We start from the raw sequence: 17,111 nt of genomic DNA on the forward strand, positions 1-17,111 counted from the left end.
TGAATACACCTGAAATCTGAAATATAAATGTGGTTGATTTACCTTCTCTTTTCCTGCATCAAGTCTCATTAGATTCCCATGTCCAGGTATAGTAACCTGTGTTCAAGCAATGCTAAGCATATAGTTTGTTCTCATACCTGCTTTTACAGAGGACTACACCAAGAGAAAAAGAACCAGACTTCTGTGCATGATCAGTCTGACTTGTCTTTACATTAATGATCTAAATATATATATATATATATACATATTTAGGTAAGTGATAAAAACTGACACAGAGTGAACTTAAGTATAACTTTGTATTGCACAGTAAAACGCAATACAAGTATATAACAATTAAATGCGGTAAAATTGTTTTAAGAATGCAACAAACAATGAATTCACCACTTACAACCAATACTGCAGCCAACAATAGGTTTCACCCTGGTGGCAGTCAGATACCATTTGTTGGTGCACATAGTTGGGGCCCATAACAATTGTAATCCACAATGTGGCTCTGTTATACTGAAACCTTCCCCATGTCAGGGAAACTAGAAATCAAGGTCTATCAATAGTGTAAGCAGTTTCAGGGTGCTCTAAGGTGAAACAGGGGGAGAGCTTTTGAGCTTAGCACTTCAGTCTGCAAGCAGATCAGTTTAGGAAGTGGACCACCTGCTCTTTAACTGCTGCTAAGAATTCCTCCCGTTTCACAGCAATCTCTGCTACACCTGTTCTGTATCTTGAGTTGGTTATAGCAGTCTGCTGGAATGGACTTTCAGGGTGTTCCAACACTCCTCTTAGCATAGAATCAAATACATCTCAATCCCAGGCATCTCTCTCTCTGCTTAGCAATGGTCTTTCACTTATTGCATCAGCTCTCAATTCACCCTCAACACTCAAATGAATCCCTGAATATGTATCTAGCCATTTTCCAAAGCACGCCATCTGCCGGTCACTACGCTAAAACTGCAGGGTAGTCAGTGACACAGCAGAAATGACTGTGATCCCGTAGAGGTTACAGTTGTAAAGATGGATGTTGTCTCTCAATGTAAATTTAAACTTCGCGGACACTGTTAGAGTAGCTTCCAGCAGTTGGCGCATAAACCTTTGTACTTTGATTCAAATACAAGTGAACCTTAGATTCAATGAGACCGTGATGGCAATCAAAGAGACATAAAATAACTCTACTTTGCCCACTGCTTTGTTCGTGTATGCCAATGCCAGAGGGGTACCAGCTGATCCCATTATCTCTTTGTAAATTGAGAATAATGTTTATATGTAAACAGAATGTAAATAATCAAACACAGTGCTTGTGCAAACAGTAAGAGGTTTATTTATCCTTTTTATATACAATATCCTTAGCAATATTTCAAAGGAGAAAATACACTGCTCAAAAAAATAAAGGGAACACTTAAACAACACAATGTAACTCCAAGTAAATCACACTTCTGTGAAATCAAACTGTCCACTTAGGAAGCAACACTGAGTGACAATCAATTTGACATGCTGTTGTGCAAATGGGATAGACAACAGGTGGAAATTATAGGCAATTAGCAAGACACCCCTAATAAAGGAGTGGTTCTGCAGGTGGTGACCACAGAACACTTCTCAGTTCCTATGCTTCCTGGCTGATGTTTTGGTCACTTTTGAATGCTGGCAGTGCTTTCACTCTAGTGGTAGCATGAGACTGAGTCTACAAACCACACAAGTGGCTCAGGTATTGCAGCTCATCCAGGATGGCACATCAATGCGAGCTGAGGCAAGAAGGTTTGCTGTGTCTGTCAGCATAGTGTCCAGAGCATGGAGGCGCTACCAGGAAACAGGCCAGTACATCAGGAGACGTGGAAGAGGCCGTAGAAGGGCAACAACCCAGCAGCAGGACCGCTACCTCCGCCTTTGTGCAAAGAGGAACAGGAGGAGCACTGCCAGAGCCCTGCAAAATTACCTCCAGCAGGCCACAAATGTGCATGTGTCTGCTCAAATGGTCAAAAACAGACTCTATGAGGGCCCGATGTCTACAGGTGGGGGTTGTGCTTACAGCCCAACACCGTGCAGGACGTTTGGCATTTGCCAGAGAACACCGAGATTGGCAAATTCGCCACTGGCGCCCTGTGCTCTTCACCGATGAAATCGGGTTCACACTGAGCACATGTGACAGACGTGACAGTCTGGAGACGCCGTGGAGAACGTTCTGCTGCATGCAACATTCTCCAGCATGACAGGTTTGGCAGTGGGTCAGTAATGGTGTGGGGTGGCATTTCTTTGGGGGGCCGCACAGCCCTCCATGTGCTCGCCAGAGGTAGCCTGACTGCCATTAGGTACCGAGATGAGATCCTCAGACCCCTTGTGAGACCATATGCTGGTGCGGTTGGCCCTGGGTTCCTCCTAATGCAAAACAATGCTAAACCTCATGTGGCTGGAGTGTGTCAGCAGTTCCTGCAAGACGAAGGCATTGATGCTATGGAGTGGCCCACCCGTTCCCCAGACCTGAATCCAATTGAGCACATCTGGGACATCATGTCTCGCTCCATCCACCAACGTCATGTTGCACCACAGACTGTCCAGGAGTTGGCAGATGCTTTAGTCCAGGTCTGGGAGGAGATCCCTCAGGAGACCATCCGCCACCTCATCAGGAGCATGCACAGGCGTTGTAGGGAGGTCATACAGTCAGGTGGAGGCCACACACACTAGTGAGCCTCATTTTAACTTGTTTTAAGGACATTACATCAAAGTTGGATCAGCCTGTAGTGTGTTTTTCCACTTTAATTTTGAGTGTGACTCCAAATCCAGACCTCCATGGGTTGAAAAATTTGATTTCCATTTTTTTTATTTTTGTGTGATTTTGTTGTCTGCACATTCAACTATGTAAAGAACAAAGTATTTCAGAAGAATATTTAATTCATTCAGATCTAGGATGTGTTATTTTTGTGTTCCCTTTATTTTTTTTTGAGCAGTGTATATAAAACAGACAGCTAGATATGTCAATGAAAATTACTTTCTATTAAAAGCAAACTTTTTAAAACTCTCTTTTCTCTCTGTAAAACTAGACCTCTTCAAACTTTTTCTACTATGCTACCTATATTCCTTTTACAGTAAATAGATGTTTTGAGTCAGAAGCAATCTTCTCCATCTTCAGAACTGTGAATTCTTTTGTACACAATAGCAGATCAGCTAGACAGAACAAATAGACCAGGCAGATGGTACATTTCAGTCTACAGTGTGAGGAGACTTGTCTGGGGCTCAATTCTGTTACACAGGCCACCAACAGAGGCACAAATTGCAGCAAAACAGAAAAGTCTATTACTGGGCTTTGAGATATGGAACATTTTGTTTCTGTAAGTAAGGCATAAATACGGGGACTCAGTGCTGTTCAATTTGTTCAATATCTTGGTAGATGATTAAAAACTTTCCACAACTCAGCAGTATGGTAATGGGTATTGTGTTGCAACTTTCAGGTAGAAAATGACTTTGCTTTATGATTACTTAAAATCCATTTGTTAACCCATTTACTGTTACATATACCCACTGCGCAAACACTAACAGGGGAAGCTTTTTATGTAATTGCTAGCTGTCCGACACCACATGCTTTCAGTCACTGAGTGTGAATCATCAGGCAACTGTAAACTGAAAAGTTGACTCAATTAATCCATTAACTGCCAGACAGATAAATATATCAATCTTTATGCATTAAGCCCTTGGTGTCCGAGCTCTTAAGGCCTTTATTGCTCGCCTGCTTTACTTAGCTTTTGGATCAGGAATGGGCAACTGTGGCATTACAGCGATTTTTCTTAATTTCAACAGCTAGCTTAAATATTGCGACTATCCTCTGCAGACCCTCTTTTTTTTTCAGAAAAACTCTTTTGATTAGCCTCTGTCTCTTAGCGCATACTGAGCTCAGCCGCAGAACTTTCAGCCATAGCTAAACTTGTGATATATTCAGCTTATCCCAGCACTTATCGACACTGATCTGTCCCCGCGCGCGCATTCAGCCAGTCCATAGGAAAGCTTTCCCAATGCTTTCCTATGAACGCTGGCGTCTTCTCAATGTGAAAATCACTAGAGGCTGGATTAACCCATAGGTACAACATAGCAGTTTCTCTGAAACTGCTATGTTTACAGCAAAAAGGGTTAAACCTAGCTGGACCTGGTACCCAGACCACTTCATTAAGCTGAAGTGGTATGTGTGCCTATAGTGGTCCTTTAAAATAAAAAAAATAAACACCTATAGGCACCCAGATTTCTATCTCAATTAAGTGGGCTGGGTGCCATGGAACTTTACCCTGCAACTGAAAACATTGCCATTTCGCAGGAACAATAATAGGTCAATTGCAGGGTTAACAAGCCTCTTGTAGCTATTGGGAACACTGCCCCTAGAGGTGCTGCAGCAGCTGTAACATAGTTAAACTCCGTTATAGTTCAAATTATTCTCATTGATGCTATTTAATTGGTGCAGCATGGAATTTTGCATGCACTATAGGTTCCCAATGCCTCCCTGTGGAATTTGTTTTTTTTCCTAATGCTATAGTGTTCCTAAGAGCCTGGGAAAAGAATTGATTGGCTCTCAGCAGAAACAATGGGAACTACTTCTTTAATGTGTTCTGTTCTAAAAATTGGCCAATCACCATTTAAATGCGTGGAACCAGCAGGTATATTCCATTGGTAACTCCTCCATTTTCACGTTTTTGAAATTTGCTTTTACAATGGTAGACTTTGATAGATTTCCCGATTGGTTCTGTTTCTCTTTCTACAATGTTCTGTGTTCGGTTCCCTGGATATATGGAATTGTGATGTCAAGTCTTTAATATATATAAAATGGAGAATCAAACAAAAAGGTTAGTACAAGCTACTTAGCCTCTAGTGTCTGTTTACCAGACAGCCACTAGAGGTGCTACCAGACTCTGGGTCCCTTAAATTATGCTGGATGTTCTCATGCTCTGCATGAGGAGTTCCAGCATCCGTGAAATCTCCATAGGAAAGTATTAATTCAATATTCCTATGGGGAAGGCCTAATGCATGTGCATGTCCGAGGAGGCAGAGAGCCAACCCAGTGGCTAGGGACATCTGAACTGGAATCGGCAATAAATAAAGGGTTTAACCATTTATGGCCACGAGGGGGATTGGGGGAGACGGAGAGTGGAGGCCCGTGGGAGGGGAGGGAGGGTGGAGGCCCGAGGGAGGAGGGACCCGAGGGCACTATAGTGTTAGGAATACAGATTTGTATTCCTAACACTTTGGAATACCTTTAAGTTCCATTGATGTGACAGTTGCCCTTTCACTACTGGGAACAAGTCATCAGCTTTTTTTTTTTGCCAAAGTATTTCCCCCCCTCATATTGACTATTAGTTACTAGCTCCAGTATAGGATGTCTAGCAAAGTCTTTACTATAAAATGCTCATTCATTTTATTAAGCTATATAAACTGTAATTTGTCTCCTAATGTGGAGTGGTATTAAATGAATCACAGCTTAGTATAAAAATAATATTTGAAAGCAAAGAAGCAATAACAGGATTCTGATAAAATAAATAGATGGATGCTCAGAAAGCTGCATGCTTTAAGTGTACTGTTTTCCAAAATGATATTTCCTTTGCCACTTAATTAATAGCACATAAATAAAGACCTTTAAAGTATACTGAGTGAGTAAAATATTTAATGAGCCTTTGGAAGATCTAATACAGGAAATAAGCTGTCAGCGATTTTCCTGATTTGTGCTTGCTGAAAGGAGCCTGAAGTTAATCAGCATATTTTTTTTCCCCAATAACACTCCTCTCTTAAGAGTTTATTGCACAGGAAATTGAGTCGCAAGAATTGTTTGGGTGGATTATTCGACTAAATCAATTACCAAATCAAATCAAATACCCTTGAACAACACACAAAAGTTTTGTTACAGCAAATGTAAGAAAACTTTTTTTTGTTACATAGAAGCGTTAGAAAATAGTAAGCACAATTCAATCTATAGAATATCATAAATATATTTCACATTTTGAAACTCTGGCAGTAAGCAGCCAGACAGGGAAAAGAGACAAGGTGCATGCTGGGAGTTATGTTTTCAATATAAACTATTTCTACTTGAGTAGAAGTGTTGTATCATGTTAAAAAAAAGTCTAAAACAAAATTATAGCAAAAAAGTACTAGCATTTATTTCTTTATTTATAGGTGTAGTTCCATAAATACAAATGGCCACACACAAGCACACTTCACACAAAATGTTACTACAGTTGTGTGGCTCTGTTACAAGAATAACACAATAGAAAACCATTAATTCACATAGTAACAATAATGTTAATCTGTATAGATTAAACTAACTAGTGTGCTGCCCATTTATAAACTGGATTTCAACTGTCTAATAACTACACTTTTCTAATAATAAAAATAAAATAAAACACACTATTCATCAAAAAGAGTAGGTTAGGTAAGAGATTAAAGGACCACTATAGGCACCCAGACCACTTAAGCTCAATGAAGTGGTCTGGGTGCCAGGTCTCTCTAGTTTTAACCCTGCACTGAGGATTAATCCAGCCTCTAGTGTCTGTCTCACTGACAGCCGCTAGAGGCGCTTCCGCGATTTTTCACTGTGAAAATCAGTGAGAAGACGCTGGACAAGCACACCATCAGTCCCTCCTCAGGCAATTGGCAGGGCTGAACTGCAGCGGGATTTTACATCCAGTCATTCAGACTACTCTGCTCTCTCCCTATACAGTTGACAGTCCCACGGTAAGACATCATGATCCAGACCCACTCAACAAGGGCCGATTCTGTTTCCAACTGTTTACTCTTCGGTCCACATTCGACTCCTTTGAGTTCCACCAATCGGCTAAGACCAGTGACGGCTCTTCTTCGTTTATACAAGCTTCAATAACCCATGTATCAGGACCTATTCTCGCTCTTCGTCGACGATGCCTTCGGACGGAAATCTCAACCTCTATTTACGTTCCCCTGGTAACTTAAGGGTTCACAGTCTTCCAGGGTAGTCGATCCTCATCTCGCTCCATGGATGCGGTCCTTGGGACTCTGCATAGACGCTCCCTTAGGAGTACTTCGGCTACCACAGTCGCAGGTTCCGCAATACGATTTGAGTACTGGAGACATATAGGTGCGACTAGGTTTCCCCCCATACTCTTGCCAGTGTAGTAGATCTATTTTCAGATGAGACCTCTTGCTTTATAGGCAATGAAGGAACAGGAAGGTTCTATTCGGTTCTGTTACAGACTTGGTCATGGACTCGGACACATAGCTTGGGGTTGGGGAACTGCTTGCGTGACCACATCACCTGGTGATCCTGGCACGATCGGAGGAACCACCTTCCACGTCAAGGGTCAAGACCTGATGGCCGTTTTCTCGCAGGTCCAAGCCTGCCAATGATCTTCAGAATTTTGCATCTGCAAGAGAATGGTCAATATGTCGGCTTTGCAGTACATAGACTGCCTTCACTGAACCAGGTTGCAACTCCCCAAGATCTAACAGCGGATTGTTTTTTTTCCGTAGTTTGAGAAACACCGACGACTGGCATCTTCATCGATCAATCTGCTGTCACTTCTCGCAACTGGAAGGTCCATTCGGGATTGATCTAGTTATCTCCCAGATTATGTACCAGTGAAACGAGCATCGTTGACTTTGTTGGCTGAGCGTTAAACCACAAATATGAAGCCTCCTGTTATAAAATTGTAGATTTTGCTAGCTTTAGTGTACCGATAATCTTAATTCAATTAATGATAGGAGGTGAATATTTCGGACGCAGCAGCCCAGGCAAAGCTGCAGCCGCCTGAGGCTCTCTGCAGATCGCTCAGGCGGCTGCAGCATGAGGGGGTCGGCGCTCCTGGCGGCGCACCTTCCCAAGGGGCGCCTTAGGCGGCTGCCTAGTCCGCCTAACAGGTAGCGCCGGCCCTGTACCTGATTCTTAACTTATTTTGTCACAGCCCCTAGAGGCGCTTCCGCGATTTTCACTGTGAAAATCAGTGAGAAGACGCTGGATGTCCACAGGAAAGCATTGAGTAATGCTTTCCTATGGACAGTTTGAATGCACGCGTGGCTCTTGCCACGCATGCGCATTCAGATCTGACATTGGCGGGGGGGGGGGGGGGGGTTGGGGAGGGAGTTCCCCAGTTCCCTAGTTCCCCAGCACAGAGGGAGCCCAGCGCTGGAGAAAAGTAAGTGGCTGCAGGGGTTTTAACCCAGGAGTGAGGCCCTGAGGGTGGTGGGGTGGGGTGGGGGGGGGGGGTGGGGGGGTGGGGGGGGGGGGGGGGGGGGGGGGACCTGATGACCCTAATGTTGCCAGGAAAACAAGTTTGGTTTCCTGGCACTATAGTGCACCTTTAAGGTACAGGAGTTCACCCAGCACAGTATTACATCTTTAATAACAAGGTATGTTTTTGTTAAATTAGGACCATATAAACAGGTTACAGATGGACCAGGCAAATAGCAAATATGTAGACAAAGATAAATCGGGTCAAGGCACTCCGTGGCAGCTTTATTAGAACAGAACATAAAAACAGCAATGTTTCGGCCTACACAAATGCCTTTGTCAGGTTCCTAGGTAAGCATTTATAAGTAGAGGAAGTCAGCTAGCTATACCTAATGAAAACTGCACATGTCATAATTATCGATATAAAAAAAAAATCTGATTGAAAATAAGATACTTCAGTTTAAGAGAACTATAGAAAAATCCCAGTAAGGCATAATATGGCAGCAGGACCCAATAGCCAGACATCAAGGGACCTTCATTTAACACGAGATCTTGAGGCTAGTGGCAGTGTTGGAGAGATATGATCATATAAGTTGGGAAGCCAACCCCTTAGATAAAACCCCCTTAGAGTGCAGCTCCGGTGAGTCTAGGCCCTCTCCCTCTTCTGGGCCCAGTTGAGGAACAGCAATGTACTCCAATTTTTCAGTACAGAAAGGCCGCACCGGACCCGAAGCCCCCACACCAAAATTGTCACAGGTGGCGGTCCGAAGGCCGGGACCCAGGGTCGGACTGGGAAAAAATTTCGTCCAGGGCATTTTTTTATCACAGCGGCCCACTAAGAAGGGGGCGGGGCAGAGAGGTTGTGTTTTGTCATCATTAATGACAAACACGCCCCCTCTCAAAGTGAGCATGTTGGTTCAATGCTCTTCCAGGGCAGACCATGCGCAGAGCTCTGCTGAAGAGCTCTAGCATGAGAAAAAAGCCCTGTATTTGTTCTGCACAGCGCAAGCAAATTTAATAACATGCTTGCACTGTGTTTCCTTGCAACTTGTCTCTGGTGTCTCTATAAATGGATACCAGGAGACAAAAATGCCAGGAAAGAGTATTGTGCATGTGTTTGGAGCCTGCTTGTGGTATTGTGTGTGTGCAGAGTGAGCTGATTGTGGTGTGGTATTGTGGTGTGGTATTGTGGTGTGGTATTGTGTTATAAGGTCGGTTTTAGTTGTGTTGTGTTTGTGGTGTAATGTAATGCATATGTGGCTAGGGGCTGTAGAGAATGTGTGTATAGGGGATGTAGCAAGAGTGTGCATACAGGCTATAGTGTGTGTGTGTGTGTGTGTGTGTGTGTATAGGTGATGTAGTGTTTGTAGAGAGTGTGTGTTTAGGAGTGTAGTATGTGTTTGCTTACAAGGAATCTAGAGTGTGTATAGGGGATCCAGAGTGTGTATGTTAGGAGTGTAGTGTGTGTGTGTGTGTGTGTGTGTGTGTGTGTGTGTGTGTGTGTGTGTGAATATATATATATATATATATATATATATGTTTGGAAGTATTGTGTATGTGTGTGGTGCAGTGTGTTGGGGGATTCTGTGTGTATGTGAGGGGTCTAGTGTGTGAGGGTGCGGTGGGTGCTGTGGTGCTGTGTGTGAGGGTGCTGTGTGTGATTGATTTGTGTGAGGGTGCTGTGTGATGTGTGTGAGGGTGCTGTGGGTGATTTGTGTGGGAGAGTGCTGTGGGTGATTTGTGTGGGAGAGTGCTGTGTATGATGTGTGTGAGGGTGATGTGTGTGAGGGTGATGTGTGTGAGAGTGCTGTGTGTGAGAGTGCTGTGTGTGAGAGTGCTGTGTGTGAGAGTGCTGTGTGTGAGAGTGCTGTGTGTGAGAGTGCTGTGTGTGATGTGTGGGTGAGAGTGCTGAGTGTGATGTGTATGAGAGTGCTGAGTGTGATGTGTATGAAAGTGCTGAGTGTGAAAGTGCTGTGGATGATGTGTGTGAGAGTGCTGTGTGTGTGAGAGTGCTGAGTGTGATGTGTGTGTGAGAGTGCTGTGTATGAGAGTGCTGTGTGTGATGGGTGTGAGAGTGCTGAGTGTGAAAGTGCTGTGGATGATGGGTGTGAGAGTGCTGTGTATACATGTTAGAAGGGATTGTGTGTGTTTGGGGGGTAAATAAAATAAAAAAAAATCGGCATTATGTCCCCCCTCCCTTCTTACCTTTTAGCCTGGGAGGTGGGGACTGGCATGCTGGTACCTGGGAGGGGGGATCAGGCACTATCCCTGGTGGTCCAGTGGTTTGTGAACTCTAGCCTGCGGGCTAGAGTTCACTCTCGCGAGATCCGGTTGTTGCAACGCGCCGGATCTCGCGAGAGGAACCCGTCTGAGCTGCAAGACAGAGCTCCGCCGGGTCCTCTCCCTCCCCAGCCGCATGTCTGTCCAAGTGGGCCGGTGAGGGAGAGCTTTGATCTCCCCACCGGGCCGTCATGGAAAACAGCGGGGCCGGCGCTCTGATAGTGCCGGCCCTGCATAGACCGGCAGGGGAGATCCTGGGACCTCCCCTGCCGGCCTCGGCCCATGGCCACCGCGGCCCACCGGGCATTTGCCCGGTGTGCCCGATGGCCAGTCCGGGCCTGCCGGGACCCCTTTATGCCTGATTAAGATTGGAGTCTCAGCGTGAAAATAGACAATTGGGGTCTGGTGCAGGGTAACCACATGCCCCCTGGTGTTGAGCACCAGGGTTTGTGCAGCCACATACCAGAGCCCTGATGCAGCTTCTGCGGTTCCCAGGAACTTGATATTATGCAGATATGTATCCAGTACTAGAAACAGGGTAAGACTAGAACAGGCACCAAACAAGATAACAAGACAAGACTAGAAGAACCCAGAACTGGAGCAGGACAGAAAGCAGAACACAGAACATGTACACAATGCATGAGGGAAACAAGAGAAGGACATGGGCAGGGCAGGGCAGGACTGTACATGAACTGGGAATACAAGACAAATAAAACAAGACAAGAGATACAAGGCAAAACAAGAGGAGACATAACGAAGTACTATATATATCATAAACATTGGAGCTTTAGATATAGATAAATGGCTAAGATGCAGCCCACCACTGCGCCAAAGTACTCCAAGTATGGTGGGTCCTAACTGCCTAGATATGCATGACTAAATTATTAATTTTTTGCGTGTCATAAAATGAAAACCGCTTTTAATTAAACATTTTAGTACAAAATTTCATAGGTGAGCAATTCAATTATTACCAAATTGATTTGGCTGCTACTCTACCGCTTAGATCCACTTAGAATTGTGAAGATAACAAATGAAAACAAATTATAGAGGAAGAAAAGGGTAAATTTTATAACATGACAGGAAGCTTCACATTTGCTTAAGTCTCTCTTTACTAGAACTCCACAGCAGCACATTAACACAGAGAAAAAACAACCAATCAGAAAAAAGTTAGGTACAATAAAACTCCCCTCCCCATACATAACTTTCTCTTTCTTTGCTGCTCTGCATCAGTACAGGTCAGAGTACCACTGCTTTTGTGGGTGGCTGTGAATTTTACCTTATGCCTACTTTAATTGTGGATTGACTTTAGGGGTTTTGTTTTGCTTTCCTCTCCCCTGTTTATTCAGTTATTTTTACCTAGTTTTTTTTATATCTGTTTTTTCCCTTAGGCCTTTCTCTGGCTGACTTGATCTACTTTTTCACCCCTTTGTACTTTGCACTGTTGCTATCAGTAGTTGTCAAATAGCTGGTAGTTTTTCACGCTTATTTTGTTTGTGGTACTGGGTGTTAGTCTCGGGGGCTTCTGCATTGCTGCCCCCTTCAACCTCCTGAGCAACGGGACCACAGAGTTTATATGCGGCGGTCCCACGTGCTTTTCCCCACTGCCTCCTTGGACCTTGTGCAATTGCGCAAGTTCCCAACGGCCGGAACTCCCCTCCCGCACCGCATCCGGTCTTCTCGGTGCCATCATGCCGCGACCGGCAGTTGCCGTGAACCACATGCGCCCGGGAGGCAGGGGAGAGAGTGTGGGTGACCGCTGCCCTTCCCACAGTGTTTGATCTACTTCCGTGAGGTAAGCAGCTCCCTGGCTTTCTCCTCTGGCGCCAGGGATCCCTGAGATGGCCTTTATAGCCAACTTGATAGCTGAAAGGTTAATGCTCCTTCTGCAGTGTCATAAAGTTTCAGGATTGAGATACTGCAGGGGTTAACTCCTTCCATCAGTCTGCATTAAACAAAATGAACATTGCATTGTTTGGAATTTTAATAACACGTCTTTAATAACACGTTAGATGGTTGGTATTTTGGAATTCCCTTACATTGTTTGTAAGTCCTTCCATTCATTTAAGTAAGATAGTTTATATGTTTTCATATGCCTATATAAGTGGCCTTTGCGTAGGATTTTCTTTTCTTTTTATAGTATTATACTGGGATTTTCACTTCCTTTCCTACTCCTCGTGGGGCATGGGCTTCCTTTTAAGCCTCCACCCCTCTTTTTTCTCCGTGATCTACTCCCATACCTGCCCTATGTTGTTCGGGACTATTTTTTTTATTAGGTGGCGTATCTTGATCTGTTTAGTGTATATAATTCGGTGGGTGATGAGGCCAGCCTGGGGGTACCTCCCACTTGCACTGATTTCTTGCCTGCCCTGTCAGGTTAGGGCCTCTTTGTGCAGCCCATTTACTGCTCTTTATGTCTCGGCATGCCATCCCGACCCTATGTGTTTATAGTTTTCTTCAGTATTCAGGGTGCACTGCATGCCTGTGTTTGTGGTCTTTTCTCCGTTATTTTCTTCTGTCTTTAGCTGCATATCATATATCTTATTATATCTATAGTTATGTATATTTATTTGTTATTTCCTATTTGGTTTACCTGTCCTTTATTTTCCTTTCCGTGATATTACTTTTCCTCTGAAGTACGTTTTTCCTTTGTTTCAATTTTATTTTAGTCCTGTCGTTTCTTTGTTTGGTGTCTTTTGTTTTTTTTTCTTCCTACTTGGGACATTGAGAGGCCTCACCTTGGCCTCCTCAGACTTCCTGGGCTATCTTGGGTCGCGGAGAACATCTCCAGTGGTTCCTCAGGCTACCAGCGGCCATCTTTGATCCCGCGCATCTACTCAGCCTGATGCTGATATGGACAATAATTTTATTATTATAGGGTGCGGCCCTCTCATACTCTGAGCCTGATGCTGACATGGATACTGATTACATTATTAGAGAGTGCGGCCCTCTCATAAGCTCAGCTCGCTACTGAGCCCCCCTCATGTGCACAGCCCAGTATGAATACTTACACTGTTTGTTTGCCTTGGAGTTTATTACAGTACTGGATTCTGATTCCCTTATTGGAGGGTGAGCCCATCTCTTGGCACTACCCAACATGGAGATTTATTCTGCTACCGTTAGCCTTCGATTATCTTACAGTCTTATACCAGTACAGGGTATGGGTGTCTTATTAGAGGGTTGTCCCTCATAAACTCAACCCAATATGGATGTTTGTGCTACATACCATAGTTTGCCGCTGATGTTACCGCTCTTATGGTACGTGTTCTGCCTACCTCACCGGAGCCTATCGGAGACGCTGCATCGTAACAGCTGGGAAGTTGGAGAGAACCCTTCCATTACATCCAACAGCTGATCTACTATTTATTTTCTTTATATAGGTGCTGCCTCATCAGGCATGGTATTGCCTGTTTGAGCTGGTTGTCACTGTTACAGCTCCTATGATTGGTCTGTGCCACTTTACCTCCATTCGGGATATACACACTGAGGTATTACTGGGGGAGACATATTTGCACTTTCCCTGATGCCTTATTGGACAGGGTATGGGCTGTGTTACTTGGCTGTCTCTGGTACAGCTTCTATGATTGGCCCACTTTGTTGGTGCCCCTATACTTCCCTACTGGATATTCTCCTGCAATAACTGGGGCTCACCCAGTAAAAGGTTTTACTTTTACTGGGTGAGCCCCAGTTATTGCAGGTGTGTATGATATGGTATAATCTGCATTGTATCGAGCAAGCAACTGCGCTGTGCTGTTCTGGATTTATCTTTCACTCGCCCACCTATTCGGGTAATGACAAGGGCAGCTGCTTGGACTCGATGGGGGAACCTCTCTTCGACCCATATTCTGTTTGACTCCTCAGGTCGTCGAAAGCTGGCTCATGCCCATTACTCCCATTATTTCCATTACAAGACCCGTGGATCTCAAGACCGGGAAGCGCTTAACAGATTAAGGGCAGTGTACCCCAGACCATCACTACCCGATTGGGTCAGACAGACGTCACAAGGCCTTCCGCTGGAGTATTGCTCATGGCATGTGTCTGGCTCAGGTCAGGCTATCCGAAATTCTCCAAACCCGTGCACAGTCCCTGCTCCTGGTGGATGAAGCTCCCTTTTCCCAATACCTGTTCCCTGGATTCGGCATTGGTGAATGGGCTACGTTCTATATATGTATTAGGCAACGCTAAACGGTCATGGGGCTCTAGACGAAGATGGATTTTATTCCTTCATATGGATGCCTAGATTTCAGACCTCAAGTTCAAAGACCATGGGTCTCATGGCCTGTGGCCTACTCTTGAGAGTAACATTCTTCAGAAAGTCACAAACACAGGGACCTAAATGCCTCACTCAATTATACCTCATCTACAGTGTGACAAGCACACCATCAGTCCCTCCTCAGGCTATTGGCAGGGCTGAACTGCAGCAGGATTTAACATCCAGTCATTCAGACTACTCTGCTCTCTCCCTATACAGTTGACAGTCCCACGGTAAGACATCATGATCCAGACCCGCTCAACAAGGGCCGATTCTGTTTCCAACTGTCTACTCTTCGGTCCACATTCGACTCCTTTGAGTTCCACCAATCGGCTAAGACCAGTGACGGCTCTTCTTCGTTTATACAAGCTTCAATAACCCATGTATCAGGACCTATTCTCGCTCTTCGTCGACGATGCCTTTGGACGGAAATCTCAACCTCTATTTACGTTCCCCTAGTATCTTAAGGGTTCACAGTCTCCCAGGGTAGGCGATCCTCATCTCGCTCCATGGATGTGGTCCTTGGGACTCTGCATAGACGCTCCCTTAGGAGTACTTCGGCTACCACAGTCGCAGGTTCCGCAATACGATTTGAGTACTGGAGACATATAGGTGCGACTAGGTTTCCCCCCATACTCTTGCCAGTGTAGTAGATCTATTTTCAGATGAGACCTCTTGCTTCATAGGCAATGAGGGATCAGGAAGGTTCTATTCGGTTCTGTTACAGACTTGGTCATGGACTCGGACGCATAGCTTGGGGTTGGGGAACTGCTTGCGTGACCACATCACCTGGTGATCCTGGCACGATCGGAGGAACCACCTTCCACGTCAAGGGTCAAGACCTGATGGCCGTTTTCTCGCAGGTCCAAGCCTGCCAATGATCTTCAGAATTTTGCATCTGCAAGAGAATGGTCAATATGTCGGCTTTGCAGTACATGGACTGCCTTCACTGAACCAGGTTGCAACTCCCCAAGATCTAACAGCGGATTGGGTTTTTTCCGTAGTTTGAGAAACACTGACGACTGGCATCTTCATCGATCAATCTGCTGTCACTTCTCGCAACTGGAAGGTCCATTCGGGATTGATCTAGTTATCTCCCAGATTATGTACCAGTGAAACGAGCATCGTTGACTTTGTTGTCTGAGCGTTAACCCCTTAAGGACCAAACTTCTGTAATAAAAGGGAATCATGACATGTCACACATGTCATGTGTCCTTAAGGGGTTAAACCACAAATATGAAGCCTCCTGTTATAAAATTGTAGATTTTGCTAGCTTTAGTGTACCTATAATCTTAATTCAATTAATGATAGGAGGTGAATATTTCGGATGCACCAGCTCGAGCAAAGCTGCAGCTGCCTGAGGCTCTCTGCAGATCGCTCAGGCGGCTGCAGCTTGAGGGGGGTCGGCGCTCCTGGTGGCTCACCTTCCCAAGGGGCGCCTTAGGCGGCTGCCTAGTCCGCCTAACAGGTAGCGCCGGCCCTGTACCTGATTCTTAACTTATTTTGTCAAAGTCAATTTCACTTAGAGAGGCCAAATTATTTAAAATATGTTGCACCTGTTTTGACTTTCATAAAATCCATCCCTTTAATGGACACGTTTGAAGGTGTAGATCAAATAAACCTAGTCTTACAAATCGTATTGGACTTCTGTACCTGAATCACATAAATAACAAAAATTAAATAAAATGCTTTAATAGCGTTATTCCAACATCCATGACCACTTCTGCTTTTAGAATTGGTTATGGTGGTAAGAATCTGTATGTGCATTGTTGCTGCTTGAAATGCTGCACATACAGAGTTTACTGCACTGTTGTGCCACGGTCTAGTTGCACCCTTGGCACACGTGACTCTGTTCTGGGCTGTCGATTGTTAAATCTGTGCACAATAATTGGCTGTCATAAACACGCACTGTGCTGGAGACAGATGTAATCAACTTCTAACATTGTAGGCAGCACTGGGAGCTTGCCTGTATGTGGGAGTCTATATCTCCTCTTAGTGAAGGCTCGTCCTAGGGGAATCTGGGATAGATAGCACCCACCAGTGTTTATGTGGGGAATTAATGTTGGGCATTTAGAAATAAAAAGATTATTTTTCTGGAAGGGAAGGTGGTAAGCCAAAACAATTTTGCAAAAATGTGTGTTTCTTTAATTCTGAAATAGGTTTCAGTTCTGCAGGGCCCCTCATTGGTAGATGTTTGTAGAAGCTTACTTGAGGGCTTCTAGGCATGTAAAAATAAATCTGCCCTGTTTCAGTAGTTTTTGCACATGCCTATTGTCCTTTAAGAAAGACTTTCATGAATTTCTATTGAGTTGCTCTTCAGGTAGCACAGTCAGCTGCCCATGAGAGGAGGTTGGGTTACAGTGCCCACAGGAGTGAGAAGCAAGAAGTCTTCTTGGAAGTAGCGCAGGGAGAACACAGCAGTAACAA

The 17,111-nt window shown here is 44.6% G+C and overlaps 1 protein-coding gene across 1 annotated transcript in view; it reads left to right on the forward strand.

Annotated features, from left to right (window-relative positions):
- Positions 1 to 17,111, forward strand: part of SLC9A9 (solute carrier family 9 member A9) — an 807,694-nt gene that overhangs the window by 150,866 nt on the left and 639,717 nt on the right. The window lies entirely within an intron of this gene.

The sequence above is a fragment of the Pelobates fuscus genome, chromosome 2 (assembly GCF_036172605.1).
Source record: "Pelobates fuscus isolate aPelFus1 chromosome 2, aPelFus1.pri, whole genome shotgun sequence".
Classification (NCBI taxonomy): Eukaryota; Metazoa; Chordata; class Amphibia; order Anura; family Pelobatidae; genus Pelobates; species Pelobates fuscus.